The sequence below is a fragment of the Odontomachus brunneus genome, unplaced genomic scaffold, assembly GCF_010583005.1.
Source record: "Odontomachus brunneus isolate Ranch 3 - 2012 unplaced genomic scaffold, Obru_v1 Obru_scaffold_003, whole genome shotgun sequence".
NCBI classification, from domain to species: domain Eukaryota; kingdom Metazoa; phylum Arthropoda; class Insecta; order Hymenoptera; family Formicidae; genus Odontomachus; species Odontomachus brunneus.
This window is the reverse complement of record NW_022639453.1, coordinates 2,893,449-2,920,372: the sequence shown is the minus strand read 5'-3', so window position 1 is coordinate 2,920,372 and position 26,924 is coordinate 2,893,449. Positions and strand designations below refer to the sequence as shown.

Here is a 26,924-nt window from a genome sequence, read left to right as displayed (position 1 = left end):
GCTTGCAAAAATATAACTCCGGGGAAACTCTTCTCCTGCAGCGGGAAAATTCGGTGATATCTTTTTTGCCGCTCTTGGGTCACCCTTAGTACTTTTCACACGGGGATAAAAAACACGGACGCGCGAACGAGGGACATTAATATCGCGCGAAATGTCTGAGATATTTCCCTGGAAATATTTGCCGCCGTTAGGCGGTAACGCTTTTAACGGCGACGCGAAATTTATTTTTCAGAAACGGCTACCTTGAACCACCGCGAATTACTTTCGGGATTAATTTTGTGTACGCGAAGTTGAATCCTATCTCTCCGCCCATCTCCGCCGTAGAGTAAATTGCAATCCGTTAACGATGCGAATCTCGCTCGCGGCGCTGCGAAAGGATGGCGCTCGGAAGGCTGAGTTTTTTGAATGGAGCCTTCTCCTGTACGATCACGGCTGCTTGTTCAACGGCGTCTTTCAGAGACAGCCACTAATTTGCTGGATGAAAAACTCGCGTGTTATTAAGCTTCGTCGCTTAATTGGGTTAATGAGGCGATGGACTCGCCCGCAATGAAATGACACGTCACTTTATTTCAGTCGGCGCGTCGGGAAATTCATTAGGAAAATCCGGCTGCGCCTCGTGTCGCGTCGCGAAATCGTGAAAGTTTAGTCACTTGGAGAGAACTCGTGTCGTGTCCTGCCGCGTTGCGTCGTGTCGCGTGGATGTAAATGGGAAACAATCGTAATTAATAATTTGCAAGATAAAAGAAAGTAATAATAACTTTGCTGAACATTTAATAGTAGTCATACATTGAAAGAAACAAATAGTTAATATCACTAAAATTACAATTATTTTCCACGCCTACTGGATTTGTTGTTCTAACAGGAAAGTAGTAATAAATATGCATATAAGATTATTATCGCTAATACTGCAATAACAATTATTGCAAAAATGGTTCTCTTGTCTGTAATTCTTTCAATATGCACATTTATAGTTACAAATACTAAATACTTTTTGTTCAGTACACATGAAATAGATATTTTCTTAAGACGAGGTTCTGATTTAGATAGCTGAAAAATAGGAGTTCTTCACGAATTTTTTTCCAAAAAATGAATAAAGATATCAATATAGGATTTAGACTATTTATCATTGTCTCAACTACAAAAAATTACTTTTTTATTTAAAAAGAAGTTAAAATTCTGTCGTTTAGGTTTCTTGTACTAAGCGGTATCACTGGATACTTCTATGTGGTGAATAATATTACAACTCGTATAATAATCTTAAACAAATGTGAGATAAGAAAATTAAAAACTGTATTAAATTTGGAAGATGAACCTTTGTAATATGAAAAAAAGCCGAACGTTAATAATATTTAACTTTTTTAATAATATTTGATAAAATATTAATTTCTTTTTTAATAAAACAATGATAAATAGTATAGTAAAAACTCCATATTGATATCTTTATTCATTTCTTTGCAAAAAGATTTTTGTAAAGATTTATTTTTCGGCTATCTGAACTAGAACTTCTTCTTAAAGTGAATCAGTAAAAATATTTTTGATTAAATCTTGATAATAAAAGGAGTATTTCAATAATCAGTGATTATTCGCTGATATTCAATGGAAACATTCCTTTTTTATTATTCCGTTTTATATCTTACTCATTTTGACTAGTGGGAAATTTGATTGCAAAAATTCTTTATGCTATGCTAAATCCGACCTTCTGCACTCGCAGTAATGGAATTAATAGCTTCCGTGCGCTTTGCGTGCGATCAAACTGTTTGTATTTGTAAACTGCATCAATAATGAAAACAGCCGCTATTAACTGATACTTTCAGCGAAATTTTACTGATTGCAGTGCCGTACTTATAACTGAACACAGTTATAAGTATTTCATTGGGTTACACGACATTTTCCCGAAAACTAGATGGAAAAACGTTGGTACCAACAAAAACCCTTAGGCAACACAATTTTAATTTCTGCGGATTAGTGACAGTTTGTTATTTGACACATACACACGCATATGTCAAAACGACATCCGCAAAATTCATGGACTTGCTACTTCAGCAGTGTTATTAATCCGTAGAAATTAAAATTGTTACCTAGGGGTTTTTGTTGGTATCACCATTTTCCCATCTAGCTTTCGGGCAAATGTCATGTAACCTTTCATTGAAGAATACATTGATTGTATGTAGAGAGTCGTGCAGAAAAAGGAATAAAAAATCGAGAATATCGTTGCATCTCTTCAGAATGTCGCTCCTCGCTTATGTCATCGGTATATACAACGCATAGTTGACGCGGCGAATATGTTAAAACATACGTGCGCACATTCATCTTCACCCTGTACGGTGTATGTACAAGCGTGCGTATGCACGTCGAGAGTCGTTGAAATAACCTTCGCCCCGGATATGCCGTGCGTCAGTTGTAAAGTCGATATTTCAGGGTTGACGCCTAAACACGGTTAAAGGACGCTTTGCACTTGGGCGCGTCGCCGCAAGAGCAGTTCAAAATGTTCCGAATTTACGATTTCCGTCACCTGAAATCGCTCGATTCGAAGTTCGTCGGGCTGCGGTGACGATAAATCAGCGGCCGTGCGCTTGCACTTTGAGCGCGCGATGTCAATTCACGGAGAATAACTCTGGCAAAGAACATTACGCGCATTTCGATCGATGGTTATTTCATTTGTTTCGATGAAAATATGTCTTAATTTAAACTTTTGGTTCCATTCTTGCTTATATATATAAATTGCGTTTTTTTTTATTTGAAAACAAAATTGAAGGATAACTATATTCCCCTTCTATTATTCACAGGCATGCTATTTAGCTGTCTACCTTCATCTATACTGCAAATCCAAGTGTATTACTTTGATTGAATCTTTTTTTGCAAATTTCTTACCGATTTAAATCAAGTTATTTAAACGTATTAACCTTTAAGCATTGACACAGATTTATCAAAATATTTCGAAGTTTGATAATCACCTGAGAAAGTGTGCGAAACGTCTTTCCTTGTCGCCACTTCGTATCTTACGGACTAAAGAAAAGACAGATGGACGGATGTGTATACGATTAAACGGGAATGAAACAGCAATAGGTTTTTTTATTTCATTGGGAGTATATCAGATTCCTGTCAGTGCTTAAGGGTTAAATTATAATTTACACGTCTTAAATGTGTCCATTGACGTGACTTGGAACGGTAAGAAACGTGCAAAAAGTTTCAGCCAAATTACACGCTTATATGTTCAAAAATAATTCACTTAGATTTATAATGTTGCTGTCTTTAATAGGATCCAAGCTACACAAAATCGACTGCTTGTAATAACAGGGCACCCTTTTTTATTGATTCTGTAAATTTTGTCAAACTTGAAAAACTAATGAAAAAACTCGAGATATAATATCGTACAGATATTATTTTCTTCTTTGGATATAACAAATATTTATTTCTTGTCTTTTTCTCCACGCTGAGTTTTAAAGGACTTGATTCGGGATTTATATTCGATTTTAATTTAATATTAGAATACTTTAGTATTGTATTTAGTAATATTAAATTATTAAATTTTAGTTTATTATTACAATACTTTAGTTGTATTTAATCTTTATTTCTTTATTCTTTATCTATTTATTCTTATTCTCCGCGCGTCTGTAGTGTATTAATTATATAATTTACCCAAAAAATACTCGAAATAAGCAAAATAATTAAATAATGTAATACAGGTGAATGTGTAAATATAGTTAGAAAAAACAACAAGTTTTCATTACACTAGTTCCCTTTTTTCCTTTTGTTGTTGGAAATCTCGATGGAATTTGAAGCTCTTAAAAAAACTGACAAGAAATAAGCTGTAAAGGCAAAGATAACAGTTGTGTCCAATAATCCTGTTTACCAATAGAGATTTAAATTTGTATTATGTTCAATAAGGCAGAACAGAAATGAAAAGAAAGCGTTGAGTGGCGTAAAAAATATCACACTTGCAGCCCTAAGAGCATTACCAGATGTAAAAAATTAGTAGTCGCCAGACTTATATTAGATTCTAAGGTCAGTATTCACTATTGACTATTTAGAATTTTTGAGTGAGAACATAATTACAATTAGTACACTCATGAACCACTATTCATTTGTTTCGATACTTTATATCAATATATTTCTCTTGTATGAAATAATAAATAATAATAATAAACATAGAGATAGAGAATAATAAATATTTATGTGAAGAATAATACTGTTCAACACTAAATTTGCTTTGACATTTGTAATTCGTTTTTAGTAGATTTCGTAGCGATGATTATGAATCTGACCACCAAAATGCCGTATCACGTCAAGTTTTTGAGAAAATCTCAGTCAAAGTTACTAAAATGGGCGTTCTTAATAGTTTCCCGTGAGTTATATATTTCGATAGGAACGTGCTCCAGAAAGCAATAATTGCTCAAATTGAAAATCAAGACTTATACTTTATGATAAAAATGCCATACGTGCCAAGCAAGAAAGGTTTTTCTGAAAAAGTGAAACATAAGAAACATCATCTATCACAGTGTTTCTCATTCATACGTCTCTCATTCTAATCATGAGTATGCGCACGTTTTTCTGGTCATTCACGTGTTGACATTTCAAAATTAAAAATAGAGGATCCAAAACTTTTATGATTAGAATGAGAGATGTATGACTGAAGGATACTGTGAGAAATATTGCTTATATTTCACTTTTTTTAGAAAAATCTTTCTTGGTTGAGACTTTTGGCATTTTTATCATAAAGTATAAGTCTTGGGCTTTATTTTGAGTTATCATTGTTTTCTGAATCACGTCTCTATCGAAAGATATAACTTACGGAAAAGTATTAAAAATGCTTGTTTTAGTAACTTTGAGGTTTTTTCAAAAACTTGACGTGATACGTGATATTTTGGCGGCTAGATTCATAATCAACGCTACGAAATCTACTGGAAATGACTTACAGAATATCAAGATAAAAAAAACCGCATTTTGTAACCTTAGATTCATAAAGTTGTAACTGCTTGTCGAATGATGACGGATTGTGAATGCTAGTCTAATGCTGCAATTCTAAGTAAATATACGAATAAATCGTAAAATCGTAAAGTCATAGCTTACGAAAAAAAAAAAAAAAAAAAAAAAAAAAAAAAAAAAAAAAAAAAAAAAAAAAAAAAAAAAAAAAAAAAAAAATTGTAAATATTTACGAGTTATCGTATGACATATGCCTGCATAGAATTGCAGATTTACTCATAAGTTCTTACGAGTTTTGCGAAAACAAGTTACGAGTTTTACGATTTTGTCTAGAATTGCAGTATAAATTTCGACTCGGTTATCTACTTATTCTCGATACGTCTGTCGAATTAAAATCGGAAATCTGAATAACAAATGATCCGATATATTTGGAATTATATGATGTATCGCTGGCTGTGTCCCGACGTCTTTGCTTGCCGATCTAACTTCCTGGCTAACTCCGTCGTAGCACTGCACTACAAATTCAAATGTATTATTTTGGCTGAATCTCCCCTTACAACTTTTTACCGTTTTAAGTCACGTCATTTAACACACTTAAATTATTAACTTATTAAATTATAATTTAAACATCTTAAATGTATTAAATAATGTGATTTAAAACAGCAAGAAACGTGTTAAAAACGCTCCAGCCAAATTACACACTTATGTGCCTAAAAATAACATTTAAATTTGCAGAGTGATACAAGTACTCATGTAGATACAAGTCTATCAAAGAAACACACGTCAAATAACACGATGTCAACGTGAGTCCCACTAACCGTCCAATAGATATAAATACAGTCCAATAGATATAGTTTTATATTTCAAATTTCCCATGTTTTCGCGGTATTTGCAATGGAACCGAAATCCTCTTATCTCAATTCCCTCCACAGTTTAGAGAAAGTACCTGCCGAAGAAAATTGACTTGTATTTTTTAGATACGATATCATCACTTGCCCTACTAAAAAGATGTCTATTGAAGGGTTAAATATTTCAAGAGCCAATGAAATTTTTAATTACTTGACGGAAGTGATAAATAATACGTCGATACACGTGTTTCATATATGTATGTGCTTCGCTCGGCGGTTCGAAATGTAATGCTCGGAAAAATATGTAACGCGCAAAGCTGCCTTGGAGGTCCGAAATATTTTGAGCGCATTGATGGTTATGATCTCGTGGCTGTTGAATGGCGGCTGAATGACGGTTGGCGATTGAGGCCGGATGACGTAGCCTCTCGCCCATTGTTTTAATATTCTCGTGCGTCGTATATTTTTTCCGTGACCGAGGCGTCATGTTCGAGCCCACAAGCAACGAATATATCACGATACGGACATCGATACATGTATCGATGCCTAAAGCTAGAATCACATGATGCATGATTTCATGTCTTCTTAACCCATTAACGCTCAAATGTGCTGAAATTTTACGTTGATTTGAGCCATTTATTTTACCATGGAAATGAGTTGTTTATAAACAGTATCATTCCTACCAATTTCGATGTCGCTCTCGAATAGCGTTGAGAAAATTTAAAAAAATCGCAATTTATGCAAAATTTTTGCAAAATAAAATTTAAAAACGCACATTTTTAGGGTTAATTTTTTCTTCTTCTGCTATTTTCTCTATAAAAACGTGTTAGTATCGCTCAGAAAAGTGTCTAAAACGTGTTCCCGACACTTTGATTTAAAAAATATGTCATGGGTATTTTTTACAACAAACATGGTGATACCAAAATGCCGATCTATTTAAAGCGTTTATTACGAATTTTCGCTTATATTTGGTTATCGAAATTGTTTTAGTGTCAATATTACAAAATTACATAGTAATTTACATAGTAATTACATAGTAAAACAATTTCGATAACTAAATATAAATGAAAATTCGAATTAAACGCTTCAAATCGACCGTCATTTTGGTACTGTCATGTTTATTAAAAAAATACTCATGGCATATTTTTTAAGTTAAAGTGTCAGGAACACGTTTTAGACACTTTCCCGAGCGATACTAACATATTTTTATGGAGAAAATAGCGGAAGAAGAAAAAATTAACCCTAAAAACATGCGTTTTTTATTTTATTTTGCAAAAATTTTGCATAAATTGCGAGTTTTTAAAATTTTCTCAACGCTATTCGATAGAGCGACATCGAAATTGGTAGGAATGGTGAGTACTCTTTATAAAAAACAGACCTCATTTCCGTAGTAAAATAAGTGGTTCAAATCAATGTAAAATTTCAGCACATTTAAGCGTTAATGGGTTAAATGTATGTCGATCGGCACTTCAGTTTACTACATGAATCGCTATCGTGTATTGGAAAATCTATGCAGTTGAGCTGAGCTGCCGGTCATCTGCCAGTCAGCAGGCACGAAATCGTGCATCGTGTGTTTTTAGCTTTACTTATTATTTTCGTTGGGTGATTAAAATGTTTGCAACTATTGTCGAAATATTCAACTAGGCTTTCGTCAGCATCATGTCAATTAACACGTTTCTTTGATCGCATTATATTTATACGAGTGTCAGAATATCTCTAGTGTAGAAGCAGCCAAGAGCTACTATGATTCTAAATCAGGAAGTAGAACGTAGGATATGGCCAACGATATATCCTATACTTCCCCAAATGTATCTAATTATTTATTATATAAAATTGATGCAAAAGATTTGCTATTTTTTTCTTTGTATTAGATTCTCTTAGGAAATTTGGATAAAAAGAAAATAGGAAGTCCTTAGATGTCTAAAAAATGCCAAGTCGATATTCATTTTATTCATAAAAATGATTAGTCCTTCGAAATTGAATAATTTTGTTTCCTATTTTAGTTGATAAACGTGATACCTCTTTTGTACCAACCTTATACAATATGTTTCCGATTTAAACGAACATTTGACTAACTTACTGAAAATAAGATCTCAGTCAAAATTTAATCCGAGAATATTAATGTTAATTTTCAATATTTGTTTTTAGTGTAGTATCTCTCTTAATTCATATTAGAGTTAATTAAGACTGAAAGAGATTTAAAATGCAATAATATTGAACATACAAATTTTATTGAGCACTAATTTTTATTATATATATGTAACATATAATATATATAAATGTTATATATATAATATATAATATATGAAGATAAATGTTATATAGAGAAAGTGAAGGACATCCAAATAAAAGACTAGAACTAAAAAGAAAGGTCAGTGAATCTACAGGTTTATTTCAAATTACTACTCTAGAGTTAAACTGATATTCGTAGTCCCTCATTATTTATAAATAAATAATAATAAATAAATAACAAGTAATTATAGTTTTGTGAATCTCTAATTGCTCGCCAACTTGTATCTACTCTTATTCCATATAATAAGAAATAATACTAATTAAAGTAAGTTAAGAGTAAGTTACATAAATAATATAATGTTTATTGAAATTAAGAGCAAAGATTAAATGTAGATAAAGTATTGAAATGGTCAAATATTAAATAATTTCCAATCAAACCTTTCTTTACGACTCAACACATTGAGAAAACAGTGTTTGATAGTAAGTAAACATTTATTCAAAGAGAACAGTTTGTACAATATTATGTTTGGAGATTCTCGATTCGCTTTTCAAGTTTGACGGAATTTGCAGAGTTAATATAGAGCCAAAATTTCGACTCGTGATTTCACTTCCCGCTTCCACTTCCCTGAAACTTCTCCCCTCTTTGTCTCTCAATTGCGCGTTTTGCGTTTCGTACGAGTTCCCAGCGAGGTTCGGCGAGCCGTCGATCTTGTTAAGTCTGTATAACGCAGTTCCGCGAACAATCAAACATATATTCATATCTCCATACAGCGGTATCGAAAGCGGGAACGCAAGATTTACATGATGTATGCATGTGGATATACGAAAGAGGGAGTCCGCCAAGGCGGGATTGATATTTGTGCTCGTAGAAAAGACATTGCGACAGTTTCACGGCGATTCATATCGGATTGACGTTCGCGAATGCGGCGTCATTTCTTATTGTAATGCCGTCGGTTATACAGAACGCCATCTTGAATTAGTTTATCCATATGGATCGCGATTGTCGGGTCGTATCGATGCGGGTCTCATAGATCACTAGGATTGCTTTCCCATTGTGTTCTTCGTACGTATCGAGCGATTCTCTCCATTTTGCATCTCAATGCTTCACCCGTTTTCAGTCATTCCACCAACCAAACGCACACACTCTCCTCCTTCCTTGTATATATACATACATCTTCTTCTACCGAACTGTCCTCTTATTGAATTACCTTATATCTGACAAACGGATGCTTCCTTTCGTGCGATACAGCACTTATATCTTGCCAGTTTATGATGCAGTCATTTATATGAGGATTCTTTCAGAAATTGACAAAGGACGCATCCGAAAGAATAGCGTTTCGTCGCGATCTTTATTTCACTTTTACTTAGCTTTGTTTTACACTGAATTTTTATGACTGTTGGAACAATTTTATTCTCTCTCTGTTTAGGGGATTATAACGGTTTTATCTTCCGAAAATTGAATGAAATTCGAATGATGATTGTGGACGAGCAAATAAACATACATAAGGTTTGTTTTTTTTTAGTTTTTATACATACTTTTAGGAATACAATAAGCGGTAGAAGTTCAAAAAATATTAATAATTGAATGAGATATTGTTACATTAAAGAAACGTTGTTTTTGCGGTTTGTCACGATTCCGGAAGAACGAGTTGGAATTTTTTAATGCGCCAGGCGTCATTTTATAGAGAAGATTTCCCTCTATAGATTGAACCGAAATGAAACTAAAAATCTAAAAATTAGAGAAATAGCGAACGAGAAACCAAAAGTGTCTAAAAATTCCAGTTATTTATTGTTAAAACCGTTTTAAAAAATTAATTTTCATATGCAAACTTCGGTTCAATCTATGCAATACGTTTATCTTTAATTTGAAAAAAAGATCAAATCTATATCTTTAGTCGTTCTTCAGTAATCGTGGCAAAACGAGCAGAAAATGCTGTTTTGAAAAATAAACGACCGACTACTTCTACTACCGACCGACCGACTGTTCTCGTTTCCTTTGTTGTTACTCTTATATTTGTTAGTAGTGACCTCCACACTCCTATAACCTTTGTTTCCGATATTATTATTTCTAAGTTTTTGAACCATTATTACTGTTTATCAGTTTGTTTTAAATAAACAATATCTACATTTCTTGCACTACATGGTCGCGCGCGTTCCGCAAGCCGCGCGCTACCTCATTTTTCTCTCTCCTTAGCTCAATTTTGCGAATATCGAGGTTTTTTGCACCACAATGTTTTTAAAGAATTGTACTAAACGATTACATAAAAACCCAAAAATCGATTTTTTGAAGATTTCAACTCGTTGCCTTAAGTAAATTATACCGGTAAACAGGTAATTCGTCACATGAAATTTCTGATGTTTTCTACATACCTTTTTATACATAGAATCTGAAAATGAACTCATAATTTTTTTACTACTCACAGTTTTTTGTGATGGTCATTTGAAATTTAATTTATTGTAGAAGAGAGTTGCCGAAACGTACATGAAAAAAAATAACTTAGTAATATCAGCTAAACCGTGGTAGCTGATTCAAACTTAGTCAAAAGGCTAATTGTTTAGCTGTCACTGGTAAAAATTGGCTATGACAGCTAAAATGCATTCGCTATGAAATACAAATATATTAGGTGACATTAAAAATGCACATTATTTTAAGTAGCTAAGAAAATGACAGTTATTCCTAAATTTCTTATCGTATGCATATATTAAAGAAGTTTGCCGCACAGCTACAATCATTTGTTACAGTCATTTATTTCTAGCAGCTAATATTTCTCATTGTAGCACCTAAGTTTAAACAGCGAATAAATTTAGCTTCAGTATCGACATTAGTTGTCTCTATTTCAGTGACATATCTTATCTGCCATAGCTATTTTTTAGCTCTGGAAGCTAGTTTTTTTTACGTGTATCGGTTTCTTAAATCGTATCTCATCAATTCCTTTATTATTAAATATGAATACCTATCAGTAAAAGTAAGAAATAAATTTACAAGAGAAATATAAACAAAAATTTTCGGACTATATCTTGTGTATATCAAGTGCAATTTAGGAGACCGGTGCGATTTCAATAAATTTCCTCTATATAAGACTCTTCATGCAATTTGCAATTCGATTTTATTCAAATTTTTTTTATATTAAAATATACTACCGATATTAAATATGTTGAAGAAGTTTCTCCATTTAAGCAGTACAATTGTCTATAAAATTGATTAAGATTAACGATATCTCTTTTGTTACGCAATTTTTCATCAGGCAAAAATTGTGATAAAAACTGATTTTGATATTCTTTTATTTTTAATCTTTAAATAACACCCATGGATCATTTGTGTTCATTTAGTGTCAAATGTTGTAAATTTATAGTCTGCTGATTTAAGGTTCTGACGTTTTCTCTCAAGTTTCGTAATATATTTCATACCCAATGGTAATTTGTTTTTTAGTCATTCTCAAGAGATATGTTATCCTGTTAAATATAAAATGTATTACAAAACTCATCGAGAAAACGCGTTGCTACACTTAATTAGCTGTAGAAAACCTTTCTAGTTACACGACTGACTTCACTCTGTAAAAATACATTGAAATGAAAAGTAGAAATATAAGTAGAAGGGAAAATGCGCGAGCACAGTCATCCTTCAAGTAATGACATAGTAAGCTTCCGGACAGACACGAATGACCCATAAGTACCGATAGAAAGTACTTTACTAAAAAGTAAAGATTTTTTCCTTTAATTCGTCTTTATTACACATATTTATATGTATATATGTTAATTTGAGTATTAAAAAAATTTTTCTTGTCTCTATAAAAGAATTATAATGACAGCTGTTAAAACAAAATATGCGGATTAAATAAATCGTTTATTATACAGGATTATTATACCTTGAAAATAGTTCGACAATCCTTACTCCATCCTGTCAATGCTTGTCTTTAATCAAATAACGGCCATTTTTAGCATTTATTATAATTTAAATATTTACTTATGATTATTTAATAGTAAGGTTAATAACGTAAACTTATTTAAATAATGTAAATTTTATTTCACTACAACATCAAAATATACAACCATATACAACCGTATACAAACTAAATACAGCAGAAAATCACTAACTTCTACATTTTAAATTAGATAAATCATTGTGTCTGTATCTATAAAGAAAATATATTTTTTCTTGAATCTTAAAAATTAAATCACTGGAAAATTCTGGGTAATATAAAAAAAGTCTGTTTATATTTTTTAATTTAGCGTAAAATATATAGATCATATATTTGATTCATGAATGACAAAGAAAAGTATTTTTTTTCGTAAAAATCTATGTTATCTTGTTGAACATCTAATGACTAATTTCTATCGGCTAAATCTTTTTTGCTTGTGTATCTTGTGTACCTTTCCAAATTAATGTTTGAATATTTTTATTCGCATATCGCGACTGTAACAATACACAAAGTTGGATGTTGTAATGTTATCGCGTTCGATTGCATGTTTCCTATGTAAAATTCAACAAATCGACAATTTCGCGAAATAATCTGTGAGTGAGAGGAAGCGTGCGCGATATTCTGTATATACAACAATATCGAAGTAATATAGAAAATAAACGAAATAAGCGAATAATAACCGGCGCAAGATCACATATTAATTCCTCAGCTCGGCAAATATCAGAATTGTTGAAATATATATATGTAATAAATTCCAAACATTATTCTCAAGTAGAAATTTAAAATAGGTATTAAAAAGGATTCTTAAATAGTTTTTCTTTAACTCTAGTAAATTCCTATAAAGACAAATTCATTTAGGCCCTACATAGAAAAAAAACGCTTATAAATTAGACCTTAGACTTGCAAATTTGACTACGTACTATCTTGGTATACCTAATTAGATTCCTGACTGAAATGATGAATTGAGACTCTATTATACTCTCATATATTTATTTAAGATATAATACTCTGATATATTTATTTAAGATATAATAAATTAAATCCTTTTTTTATATGCTTATTACAATCTTTCTTATAACTCTTATAACTCTTATTGCAATTTGATTACAATATCTATTATAATTATCAATCATTAACTATTAATTGTTTCTTTACTGAAATTGTTTAAAAAATTGGCTAATTTGCTCCTGATCGAACTTTATTACTGCAAATCTCGTTTAGAGTATCCACGTTAGCATCGATTTATCACCTATTCAAGAAATTCCATGTAGGATTTGCCTATTTTGGTCATATTTGGACTCTGCGTAGGCATGTCTACTTTGGAGCATCAATTCATGACCTATTTATGAAATTCTACTCAGAATTTGCCTATCTTGGCCGTATCTCGGTCCTATAAAGGCATGCTTATTTTTAGGATATTCCTGACTAGAGCCACTATATACTTAGGATTTGCCTCGTTTAATTTCTACTTGGATTCTTCCTGGGTTATTCTAGCTGGGTTCTACCTGAATATAAAATATGTATGTATTTTTTTATTAATGAATAGTTTCTAAGTTGGTATGATTATGTCGATAAAAAGAATATGATACTTAATCTTATAGCTCTCTCTCTCTCTCTCTCTCTCTCTCTCTCTCTCTCTCTCTCTCGCTTGTCGCGCGCGAGTCAATATTTATCACGTTTCCAGTTATAAAATCAGTTATCTATAGCAATAGTTTGTGTATCATTGGTTGTTATTATTTTATTTTTACAATACAAATCTATTCATCAATGCAAATCTATCATTGCGTCAACGACAATTTCTATCAAGAACGACGAAGTGAAACGCTCATGAACGCGAAGACAGCGCGGAAGAAAATTCTTCTCTTTCTTATCGCTATGTGGATACGCAACGAGCACACTCGCGTCGCCGTCTGTCCATCCAAAACTGTCCACGTTTAATAATAGCCGCGCCATGTGAATAATTAGGAGCCATAAAGCGAGATATTTGTCACCTCGCGCGCTAAATTGCAACGTGAATCGTTGTCCTCCGACGAAAGAGTCGAATTTCGCAGCGAGCGAGGAAAAATCATGGGCGTATGTAGAACGTGCGATCTCTCTGGGGTGTGTGTATGTCTGTCCCTGTCACTTTTTTTTCTCTTAGCTTTGATTAACGATGCGCGGCGCGGACGATCGCGGGCGTGCTCTTTCTAAATGGCAAGGAATGAATTTACATCGCACAGCAATCCATTTTCGAGTCCGGTCGAAAACGTATGGGACCGTGAGTATTTCCAATGTGCGCGACGTAATATCGAAGTAGCGACCGATTGATTTTGCGATGCACAACACGCACTCGCGCACGCACGTACGTCGATATACGTTCGTGTACACGAGCCTTTTAGGCGAGTCAGCACTCTACTCGCGCCGACAGAAATGTTTTAATCGAAAATTTATCGCTTATGGAAATCTCGTAATAATTTATAATCTCGCCGTGTGCCCGATACTGGCCAACTGTAATTGAATATATTACACTCCGTTAGATTTAACGCCAATTCTCCGTCTGCGCGATTTACGATGCTGTAATATTTCTAGCTGAAAGGTAACCGAACGACGCGCCGAATGACGGGCGATAATTTCGCGACATTGGTACACACGTATACACATACACACACATATACACACACACATTCCGAGCAAGGATTTCTCACGACGCTACGCTACGACAGTTATAGTTTCACGGCTGGTAGCTATCGTTATAACTCCCCGAGACTGCCGCGCGGATACTCGTCGGCTGCGCGATTTACGAGTGACGAACATCATCGATCCCCGGAAGTAACGTCGTCGTCGTCGACGTCGTCTTCGTCGTGGTCGTCTTCGTCGTCGTCGTTATTGAGTGACTATAACGCGTTAGAATGGATGTACCAGGGGCAGCCGCCGTCGTCGCCGCTCGGCGTCGCGACAATTCATTTTCCGCCGATTTATCCGGAAAACCGTGATGTCGAAGATTTGCAAGGCAACGGGTGCGCGGGACAATTGATTTCTTTTTCCCTCCCTCTCTTTCTCTCTCTCTCTCTCTCTGTTATTTTTCCTGTCCTTTTCATCGCCGTCAACTCCCGTTGGTGCGCGTGAAGCGTTACACGATCCATAACCTGCACGAGCACGACGGCATCGGGAAGAGGGAAACGAGCCGGAGGAGAGAGCACGCCCGTAAATTCCGAGAGCGCTCTAAATTAAGCCGCGTCGCGTCGGCTAAAGAGTATACGAGGTTATAAAATGGCGAAAAACCGACACACCGGGCGCTGATTTTATTGTCAGTCCAGTCATCCCCCTCGACCGCGCTGTTCAGAGCGTCGCTCTTTCCTCTGCCCGTGTGCCTCCGCGAGTATATCCCGCGCCTTTCGTTGCCCGCAGTAAACTACAAGGTGTAAAGCTTCATCTACAATATGCGGAGTAAGCTTGGAGTAAGAAGCAAGAGTGGAAGTAAGAAATAAAAATAATTTATTTCACTTACGTCTATACTCCAGCTCTTTTACGCCGGAAGTTCTTCTGTCAAATAAATACTTCCGGTGTAAGGGAACTAGAATTTAAATGTATATATAAGTTAAATAAATTAGTTTTATTTCTTACTCCTACTCTTACTTTTCATATGCTAAGCATACTCCACGTATTATAGACGAAGCTTAACATCGCGCGCGAACTAAACTTCAAGCTAACGGACGCATAATGGAACGAATACATTATTTTCCTGTCATTTGTCAATAACTTTCACGTTTTTCGACAGAATGATTTTAATATAAATGATGTACGATTGGCGTAATTTCAACGTATAAAATCAATATCGCCTGTAATTTACTGTACGTTTCAATAAAACGTATTGAGGATTATTCCATACTGTGTGGAGTAAATTGAAAATGCAAAAATAAGCAATAATCAATATTTATATAATGCTTATTAGAAGTTGTTTATTAAATCTCAAAAAATATATTTATGTCCACATTTTGTCACTTGAGTACTACTATATATATTAATAAATATATAAATAAATATCATATAATTATATTAATATATTTATATTTATATAAAATATCTTATTTATATATTATATAAAATATAAAATATAAATAAGAATTATTTATTATATACAAATTATATTATATAAAATATAAAATATAAATAAGAATTATTTATTATATAAAAATTATATATTATATAAAATATATAAATTTCATAATATATTAATAAATAAATATGACATATTTGGCAAATAAAAAGATTCTTAGATATTTAAAGATAAAGAAAATTTTTGGTATACAATGGAATGAAATAAACTTTTTACTAACAGGGTAAAGTTTTTTTATAAACTCTTTATTTAATAGGCTAAAGTATTTAGTTTCTTGATATGTTTGATTAAGTATTTTTTTCGTAATATTCAGTTTTCTGTTCGTCGTTCCATTTTCGTGAAGAAATGTACATCAAAGTTCATTAGATGTGATCGAATGCTCCCAGCCATTCTTTCCAGCAATACTCCAGCGGCATGAATAAATAATGATTTATTTGGTGACATGTTTCTTTGAATATTTTATAATAATCCTTCATAAGGAATTTGGAATAGATCGTTATTTGTTTATTCCATTGGAACATTGCTGAGGAGAATAACTGTGAAGGACGTTTGATTACATCGAATAAATTTTAACGTGCATTTTTTCACGAAAGGAAGATGGAAGAGTATATTAATCAGGCATGTCAAGAATCTAAATACTTGACCATATGATAACAAACTTATATTCCATTCTATATCAAAAACTTTCTTTATCTTTGAATATTGAAGTAAGAACTTTTTTGTTTGTCGAATATAATATAGGGCGTCCCAGACTCTCCTCCGCAATTTTTGTGGAAATGTAGAACGGATTAAGATGAATATAAAAATCCTATACCATTTTGCGATATTCGCAATAACAGTCAAGATATTAATTAAAGAAGAATAGAAGAATAGTGAATAATCACACACGATATGGTAGATGAGCTGTAATGACGCCGTTTGCCGTTGTATACATTACGTCAAACTGGACAAAAAAGCCCTCTACTATTTTTCAAATGATCGCACAGATTTTTAGATATTAATTTTTAGATATAAAAAGGATTTGTACATCACGCACAATCATATAACTATTTACTTTTATTAATAACTAAAAATCTACGTGGTTATTTGCAAAATAATAAAAAGCTTTTTTGTTTAATTTGACCTGATATACAAGCATACAATAGCACACATCGCCACTACAATTCATCTACCATATCGCGCATGATCATTCAATCTTCTTTAATTAATAGTTCGAATATTATTGCGAATATCGCAAAATGGTATAGGACTTTTATGTTCATCTCAATCCGTTCTATGTTTTCACAAAAATTGCGGAGGAGAATCTGGGGCACTCTGCATATTTATTAATATATAATTAATACTCACACACAAAATGACATAAAATGAAGGTAAATATGTTCTTTGAAACTTAATAAACAAGTTCTGATCAACATTTAACTTACATATATTCCCAGTTATTCTTTCCATAGAGTAGTTTAGAATGTAATCTATTGAATTTTATTGGAATTCTGATATTTACGAGATGTCATATTTTATTCGATTATTTTGAAAAAGATAGGAGCACGATAAATCAATTATAAACATATTTATTCATAGTCCATGATACATGTTAAAAGAAAAACTTATGACAATTCAAACTCATGCATCTTAAATTTTATCCAATATCTGATTTTTGAAGTATTTGTCCTACTATGAAATGAGAAGCAAACATAGCGATATCCATGTTTTTTAGCCAATTTATTCAATTCATTTTTCAATTCGACTTTCAGACACAGAGAGAAATTTACGTAGTGATGTTTGAACAGTTGCGACAGTAATATTTTCGCCGATAAAAATAGAATGCCACATGTTTTTATCAGAAAATCTATTATTAAAATTAAAAAATTGTTATTTGCAAGATATTCTATATATATATTTGTTTTTGTTTGTTTCTGTGTGTATATGCGGAAATTCAATTCGATCTCTGGATATTGAAACTCCTCGATTTTCTCTGCGGCACGACAACATACTCCTCTCGTTCTCTCTTCATATCGCTTCGTATGGGTCTCTATCCAATCGTCCGCCTCTCGTTCCTCGTTGATTCGTCCAATGGGAAAGGAAATAGGCAGCAGGTCCAACTGATACAGTTCCGCACCCGGTGCATAATAGTCTAGTTAGTAGGTGCAGTCGGCACCAGATTCGATTAGCCTCGTTGCAGTTGCACGAGCTGCGTGGCAGCTTTAAACGACAAAGCGATACGTTTGAGTCGCGCTATATTACCTTTTTCTTGTTTGTACGGGGATTATACAACTTGGAAAATAGTAAACACGTTTCGAAGAAATTCAACTACGATACGCGGTTTCTTTCGAGTACGTCGCTCGCACATCGTTACTGTTACCTTTACCATAGTCGCACCATGCCACGCTTTACGTGGCTCGAACTTACACGAAGACAATTTTATAGCACACAATATTCTAGAACGTTGTAATCAAGAAACATCGATATTCTGATTTAATTTATTATCCTTCCATATCACGGAACATATCGCTTGTGCTTTTGTATTTTAAAAACTGCAATCTACTACTAAAAAATTTACTATATATAACTTTAAGGAGGATTTCTTCTCGATCGAAAAATAATCATTTTTAGTAATTTTTTGTATAAAGATTACTTAATAGATTATTTTCATATTTTACATATATATTTATTTATCTTTCTCCTTATCACATGTAAATTAAAAAAAAAGAATATTAAAAATTCTAGTAACTAAAGAAAGTTGATGGAGAATATAAGAAAAAAGAGTCTTGTTGTTGTAGCTTCTTTTCAAGTGTTCTAAAAAAGAATTCTTGAATTACATGAACATGTGTGCAAAGTCGACTTCAGGTACCAGAAAATTTCAATTAATTTCAAAGTAACGGCTTTACAAACAAAAAAGAATTTTTTCTTAATAAGAAATATAACTTCTTTTGTTTATAAAAAAAAACTACTAAATATTTTCCCTCCTCTCTAGTCTATTTTGTGGAAAATATTTTCTTATGTATGTATGTAAAACTGGAAGCTGATTGCTTCATCAATTTCCGAAATATAAGTTACGCTATTTCGCAAAATGCTGTTTTCAGAAAAACAGTTTAAAAATTTCAAGTTAGAGTGTCGAGCATATAAAACGGAAATTTTTGTATTAACTGCTAATTAGGTATTCCAAGGGCATATAGTAAGCCTTTTTCTCCTTTAAAAAACTCGTTTTAGGCTGCTCTTTCGTTCCTGTTCTTGTCTCTTTAGAAAATTCTTATTGACGTCAGTTAACTTGTATTCGCTTATTATCCCTGCCGGCAGTCATCATTTTTGCTTCAAGACTAATTTTAATTTTCTTTCCTTATTCCTCTCTGCAGGACGGTCAGCTTTTATTGGACTTTCCGCCTTTGTACATTATGAAAAGAGTTGAAAATATTCGTATGCGTTGAAGTTTACAAGAATGTATTAAGACTAACTTTTAGCTACGCATCCCGTTGCATGCTTGTTCTCTTTTGTTTATTCCTACAATTTGTCAACAAGGCGACAGAGAGAGATCAAGCGGTTCTTAATACTTCAGATTTTCAAAAAATCTTATTAACAAAAAGTTTATTTTTTGACCCTAGAAAATGTATATAGGACATCCGGTAATTCACGGAGGAGCCGATGTACAAGGTAGATTAGGTCAAATTGAACAAAAAATTCCTCTACTATTTTTTGAACAATTACGTAAAATTATGAGTTATTAATCCAAGAAGGTTCGTGAATAATCACGCGCCATACGTAGGTGAGTTGTGATGACGATATTTGCCACTTGTATATTAGATCAAGCTGAACAAAAAGTCCTCTATCATTTTCCAAATGATCATGTAAATGTTTAATTATTAATTAAAAAAGATTAGTGCATTACTGTACACGAAACTTCTTTAATTAATAACTAAATATGTACGTGGTTATTTGAAAAATGATAGAAGACATTTTTGTTCACTTTAATCTAATATACGAGCATACAGCGGCAGACATCGTTATCATAGTTCATCTACCGTATGGTCTACCGCATGCTCATTCACGAATCTTCTTTAATTAATAACTTAGAATTTTGTGGAGTTATTTGTATTAAAATAGTAGGGGAATTTTTTGTTTAATTTGACCTAATCTACTTGTACATCGTGGCTCCTCTGTAAGTTATCGGATATTTTGTACAGAAAAAAAACTTTCTTAAAATAAACTCTTGTCCACATTCCTTCTCTATCACTAAAAAATATGCTAAAATTGAAAAGCTATAATTATATATTCTTTCTGTGTAAAGATCTCCATAAACAACAAATCTCTCATAAAATATGTGAAGCTTCACTTTCCTCAAATTAACCGCGATTTTTAATCAAAATTAACGAGCCACGTCGAGAATTCGCGCTCGGATGAATCCACAGATCAGGTATTCTTCGAAAGAAAAATATCTGACCTGTGATTTCGAAGCTGACCTGTGATTTCGAGCTGACCTCGATTTCGAAGAACAGCTTCCGCATATCGATAAAAGTATCGCGCGTTGCCAATTTCGTGAAGCGTGATAAATTATTACATCGACATATGGTCGGCAATACGTCATGCCGCCGGGTAGTTTAACGTCTCACAGTGGACGTAATATATTTTTCTCTGCATCGCCTGTCTATATCGGCCTGTCGTTAGCCACTATGCGCACGTCGTTTTCCATTCGGCGAACTTTTATGAATCGTCCGCAAGTCGTTGATCGTTACAACTTGTTCGCATGTAAAAGTCGGAGCTCCGACTGACGCGAGCCAGCCGAGAAAAGAAGAAGAAAAAAACGACACTTCCGAACGAAGAAGACGTTCATAGATCGCGCAAAAACTTTCGACACGTTTACTCGACCTCCTTTTCCCTCGCGTCGATCTGTATCCTTCGAATGGATAACGGCTCGCCATTCGTCTCTGATTGTATACAGACTAGTACACTCACTCTCACCGTCTGTAACATCCGATGTTTGTTCGCCTTCTCGAAGTAGTGACACTGCTTCGCTGCATTCGTCGTTTACCACCTGAAGTTACTACAGCCCCGTCGATCTATCAATAGTTGAACGATGCGGTTTCATTTTCTCTCTTGGCTATTGTTTGGGCATAGGAGTGCCATTAATTCCACTAATCAGTCTTACGACAAATAACATACGACTACTAGTAACGCAGAAATCTCAGCTTACTAATGTTATCTACTTTGAGTAAACAACATGAACAGTGTATATAATTGTGTCGATCTAATCTTCACTAATCTTCACTAACTTCACTAATCAATTCTTTTCCAATCTTTTGAAGATCAATGATCACATAGTTATCAAACTCGTGACAATATCAGCTTTTCAATAAGTTGCCCCCCAAGTCGCTACAACGTCTAGAAACAAAGATACTGACGATTCTATCGAATCATGATTATATTTCTGATCTCATTAATTAAACTTTTCTTCTAAGAATGTCGGTTGCACACTGATTAGAAGCGCAAAAGTTCCACTTTTTCAACAATATATCCCCTAAATTAATGTGATATTTAGAAGGAAAGATATCGATGATTATATCAAGTTGCGACTTTATTAATTAATTGTAACTCTCTTCGAAGGACAACGACCGTATATTTATCAAACGCATGACAATATCAGCTTTTCAAAGAGTCGTTCTCCAAGTCGCTATGATGTCTAGAAACAAAGATACTGACGATTCTATCAAATTATGATTATATTCGTGATCTCTAATTAAACCTTCCTTCTAAGAATGACGGCCTTACGCTGATCAGATGCACAAAAATTCCACTTTTTTAATAATACATCCACCAAATCGATATGACGTATAGAAGGAAAGATATCGATGATTCTATCAAGTTGCGATTTTACTAATTGTAACTCTTTCTCCGAAGAACAACAGTCGCATATTTATTGAAGGTGTGACAGTCTCTGCTATTCAATGAGACATCCCCCAAGTCGTTACAACGTCTAGAAGCCAAAGATACTGACGATTCTAGCAGACACTAATCAGACGCGCAAAAAGTCTTACCTTTCCAACGAGGCTTCCTCCAAATCGCTGACATATAGAAAAAAAGATATCGACGATTGTGTCAAGCTTCGTTTATATAATTATAAACTTCTCTTTGAAAGACAACGTACCGTACATTTATTAAAAGTGTGACAGTCTCAGACTTTCAATAAGATGTCTCTCAAGTCGTTATGACATCTAAAAACCAAAGATATTAACGATTCTATCGAATTACGATTATATGATTTTTTTAATTAAATCTTCCTTGTAAAATCAAGCTAATCAAACGCGCAAAAAGTCTCATCTTTCCAACGAGGCTTCCTTCAAATCGCCGTGACATAGAGAAAAAATAATCGATGATTGTGTCGAGCTACGATTTTATTAATTGTAATCTTTTCTTCGAAGAACAACGATTGCACGTTTATCAAACGCGTGATAGTCTCAGCTTTTCAATAAGATGTCGTCCACGTCACTACGACATCTAGAAACAAAGATATCGACGATTATATTGAGCCGCAATTATATATATGATTATATTTAAGCGCGACTTCACTAATTAGTCCTTTCTCATCAGAACAATATTTGCACTATCAGACGCGCGGAAGTCTCATCTTTCCTATGAATCCTCTCATACGTCACTATGATGTCTAGAAGTGAAGATATGGACGTACATATTGAGCCGCGCTTTAGATCGGCTGGAGAAACTGGGTCAAGGGCGTCCCTGCTGAACGAGACGCTTCCTAGAAGCGATGCCTCCCACGCGACCGCTTTCTACGCGTAGCAATGTGTTTATTAACCTTCGGGAATGTGGCTCTACCCCCACTCCCTGTTGTTAGTTAAGTGTCCGGTGAGGCTGCGCGGCGGTCGCTAACCCCGCTCTTGCGCGATTTAGTTGCTGCGTGGCAGCGCAGGTGCAACGTTCGTGTATGTAACATTTCCACTAGTGACGGTCGCAGAACTTCGGAATGTCCAAACTTTGGAAGCTTATAACTCATAAACGAGTGGACGTAAAGACATCAAATGAGGGTCGTTCTCCTTGGCGCGCAATCGCGCTTGTACTCTTAGTATCGTTCGTGTTGTTCCTCATGGAAAAGTTCCCATAGGAGGAGCCCAACGTGGCCGAATGATGAATGATCTCGGTCGGGAACTTCCCGCTATGAGGTTTCATTCTTTTTTGTTCACCGCGAGGTCGCCTGAATTCATCTCTTCGTCATCACGACGACGAGGACGACGTGATCGATGTTATCTTAGGTTAACGAGAGCGTCGGAGAATACGTCCAGCTTTAAATGTAAGTGAAATCTTAACGAGGTAAATGCCTCGAGATTCCTCCTCTATTTCATATTCCTTTCCGCTTTCCATTATCAACGATATTTCGTTGGATACTAAAATAACAGTTCGCGTAGAGTAACAGGCGATATCTTGAGGCGCGCGCGCTACCAACGTTTCTCGGCGGGCTCCATATTTTTGCCGCGATATAAAATGGCGACAGTAACAATCGTAAAACGCGAGCAGTAGCATTGTCGTAAAGTTTCCAGGCCAAGATCTCGAAAACAAACGGCAATAGCTCTTCGCGTTTGATTTACTCGAAAATATGCACACATCTGACGTAATATCGTAACGTGAGAACGTAACTCACGAAACAGAATGCTGAGCACCGAGGATGATCGGTTCACGAGACTATATTTGTTGACATTGTCTTATGTGTTTACAGGAACTCTATCAGCAGGTTGGGTCTGCGCCTTTAATACTGAAATACTTCTCGTGTCCAAGATGGTATAATTGTTTTTCGACGGCGCGTTCGACGTGTGAGAGAAAGGGTGGTTAAAGCCGCTTGATCCGGATTGATGGATGCGGCGGTCACGGCTCATTATTGGTTCCATTATATCCGCTTTCTCAAGCCACGTCCGACCACTGTCGGACAAGCTGTTCGATCGACCTGTCCTTTTATCGTATAACGAAACTGACCATCCGTTACGGTATACCACCATCGCCGATCAAGATCGTATATATACTGGGGATAGTTGAGGCGATGTCTCGGGGCTTTCGGTCAAATGTTAATGAGGCCAGTCCCAAATGGCATCAACCGGAACGTGAACGGTCGCATGGGAATCGCATGGATTCGGGGTGATTAAAACATCGCGTCTTCGAGTCGCTGGGTCGTTTGATCTTAAATCGTCTCCTTTGACAAAGAGATATCAGCGTGAAATTACGGCGATCGTGCTTTCGAAATTTAATGGAGTGAGATCTTAAGGAAAATGAGTGAAAATTCACTCGAGGAGATAGTGAAAATACTGCCACTTGGAATCATAAAAGTGGATGCTTTATTCAAACTTATAAAGTGGATTCTGACTTCATACTAGTAAATGTCTTTATTCATTAGAGTGAAATTGTATCCATGACGATGGAATCAGATCAGACATCAGATTAATTCTTACATTTCGAGCCAAAATATTTACTGGACGCTTCAAAGCGGAGAATTCACTCTGTATGAATAAAAAATCACTCAAATTCAACTGATACGGCTATCCTATTTTTTTGAGTAAAATTTTACTTTAAGAAATTCAGAAAGTAGAAAAAATTGTTGAGCGCGAAGAATAACAATAAAATATATAGAGTATATAGAGGAAAGGGTCCAACAAGTATGAGCCATGGTGCAAACATAAGCTAATAGTATTTTGTGAATCTGTATGATGCTATATTCTACTCAGAAGCATTTGAATAATTTTTTCTAAGGCGTAGTGTAAAACAAAGTTGATTGCATGGTTGTTTTCGAGTTGGTTAAGAAATTATACAAGATTTTCTGTTTTTTGTCATCTGAAAGGTTGAGTAAGTGGATATATTTCATGTTTTATTTAGAAACGTAAACATATGATTAATAGTTTATGAGCTATAAAGAATATAAAGATAGATATATTATACAATATATTATATATCCAAGTAGGAATTTACTACTGACATCAAAGTGGCCCAATATTGATTTATGGTAAACGTTACTGGTATAGTACCAGATGCCTGTACGGGTTTAGTATTGGTGTGATACTGGGATGATAGAAAAGGGCCAATATCGGAAAACAGTACTGTCACAGTACCGAAAATCAGTACTGTAGCAGTATAAAAAAAGTATCGATTCCTAACTGGAAAAGCACTTATTTACAGTACTGGGCCAATATCGATTCCTAGTAATTTTTATTATTTGCACAATTGTTAATATCACAACTATATAGTATGGAAAGAAAGACCATGGCCGGGGCTGCTCTCGTTTATACCTATACATGTCAATTTTTAATAGTCATATAAGGAAAAAATCTTTGAGGCGACACACACGGCTGAAATCTAACTCGAGTCTTCCGCTTGTCAGGCAAGCGTTCTTACCACTGAGCTATCTAGGTTTCGCGTTAGTGACCTCTTCCGTTTTCCCATAAAGGACATTGGTATCGTTTTTCGGTACCGACACAATACTGACCCAATATCCTCTATTGACAGATTGTATACGGTTCTTACTTGGGTATTCAGTACTGATTCTACGAACAGGGCCAGTACCAATAATACAGCTTTTTTAATATTGGGCCAGTACCGAAAACGACAAACACGGTAACTTTCCAGTACACGTACGACTATCCAGTACCTAATCTTAGTACGGAGCCAGAACTAATAATATAAGGTTTTTATATTAGGCCCAGTATTGAGCCAGTACCAAAACCGGACATCCGCTTTTCGGTATCGACCCAGTATCGGACTATTTTTACTGGCGAAACGTATACGATTCCTACTTGGATAAAATTACTTTATTGGAAAATATATTGTGTTTGTTTTAACATAATCTCATGTCATCTGTGACATGATCTTGCAAATATGGATGAACTATCATAAATAGATATAATATATTATAGGCTAATATAACAGTAATAATGACTTAAATTTGTCAGAATGAAGGAAAACATTTGAAGAAAATAATGTAAGTTGTCTGCTTTGTAACAAAAATTTTTCTGATGTTAAAAGGGGAAAATTGTGATGACTATGTTTAATGCACTCTTTGTGTGTGAGCACATAATGATTATGCAAAGGCACAATATTGCAAGATAATTATATATATACGATTTTTGTTGATGAATATACACTGCTCAAAAAAATATGGCATACAAAAATTATAGGCAAAAATAAATAAAATTTGAGTGAACATTTCCCCGTGAAAGATTATCGTACGAACATCTTTTTTTTAATTTCAAGGGTAAAGAGACTATTGTAAAGAAGTATTGTTCGATTTTTGTTTTATAACATTCTTGCTTCGCTATCTCCTCAAAAGTATAGATGTGATTTTTATTGTAAAAATTGTATATTTTGGTGGAATCCATAAAGCTAGCAAAAACTTCTTTTATAAATTTCATTTGTACGGGATAATTAAACGATTAATTTTTTTCCTAAATTTAAGAAAAAATCATGCGTATGATTAATTTTTAACAGAGATATACCAGTTGAGTTGTGCATTTTGGAGTTCACCTACCGCTGACATTTGTATTATGATGTGCACCGCGGATGCAAATCAAATTTTGCGCATTGTAAATGTGTATATTATATATTAGATTATGTGTAAATTTCTGCGTATGTGTTAAATGTGTAAAATGGAATGTTGGGGTTTAATATTATATTTGGTATTCCTCTCTCGATGTGTAATCACTTCTTCACTTGCATGTTGATATAGGTTTTTATTTCTTCTTCAAGAATTTCATCCCAGATTTGGATTGGACTTTTTCTCGAATTTTTGTAGATTGGCATTCCCAAATCTCTCAAATATTCGATATTGAAAAATCTAAAATTTAATTTTATATATTTAATTTAAAATTTAATTTTATATATGCCTACGCAAACCTATATACATATATATATATATATATATATATATATATA

At 34.1% G+C, this 26,924-nt stretch overlaps 1 protein-coding gene across 2 annotated transcripts in view; it reads left to right on the top strand.

Moving 5' to 3' along the window:
• Positions 1 to 26,924, top strand: part of LOC116844100 (acetylcholine receptor subunit alpha-like 1) — a 331,491-nt gene that overhangs the window by 90,701 nt on the left and 213,866 nt on the right. The window contains exon 1 of one of the 2 annotated variants that reach the window (XM_032815246.1): positions 23,207 to 23,307. The exons of the other annotated variant lie outside the window; for it this stretch is intronic. The gene's annotated coding sequence lies outside the window, so the exon portion shown is untranslated. Of the gene's footprint in view, positions 1 to 23,206; positions 23,308 to 26,924 lie in introns of those variants that run through there. 2 annotated transcript variants of the gene reach the window in all.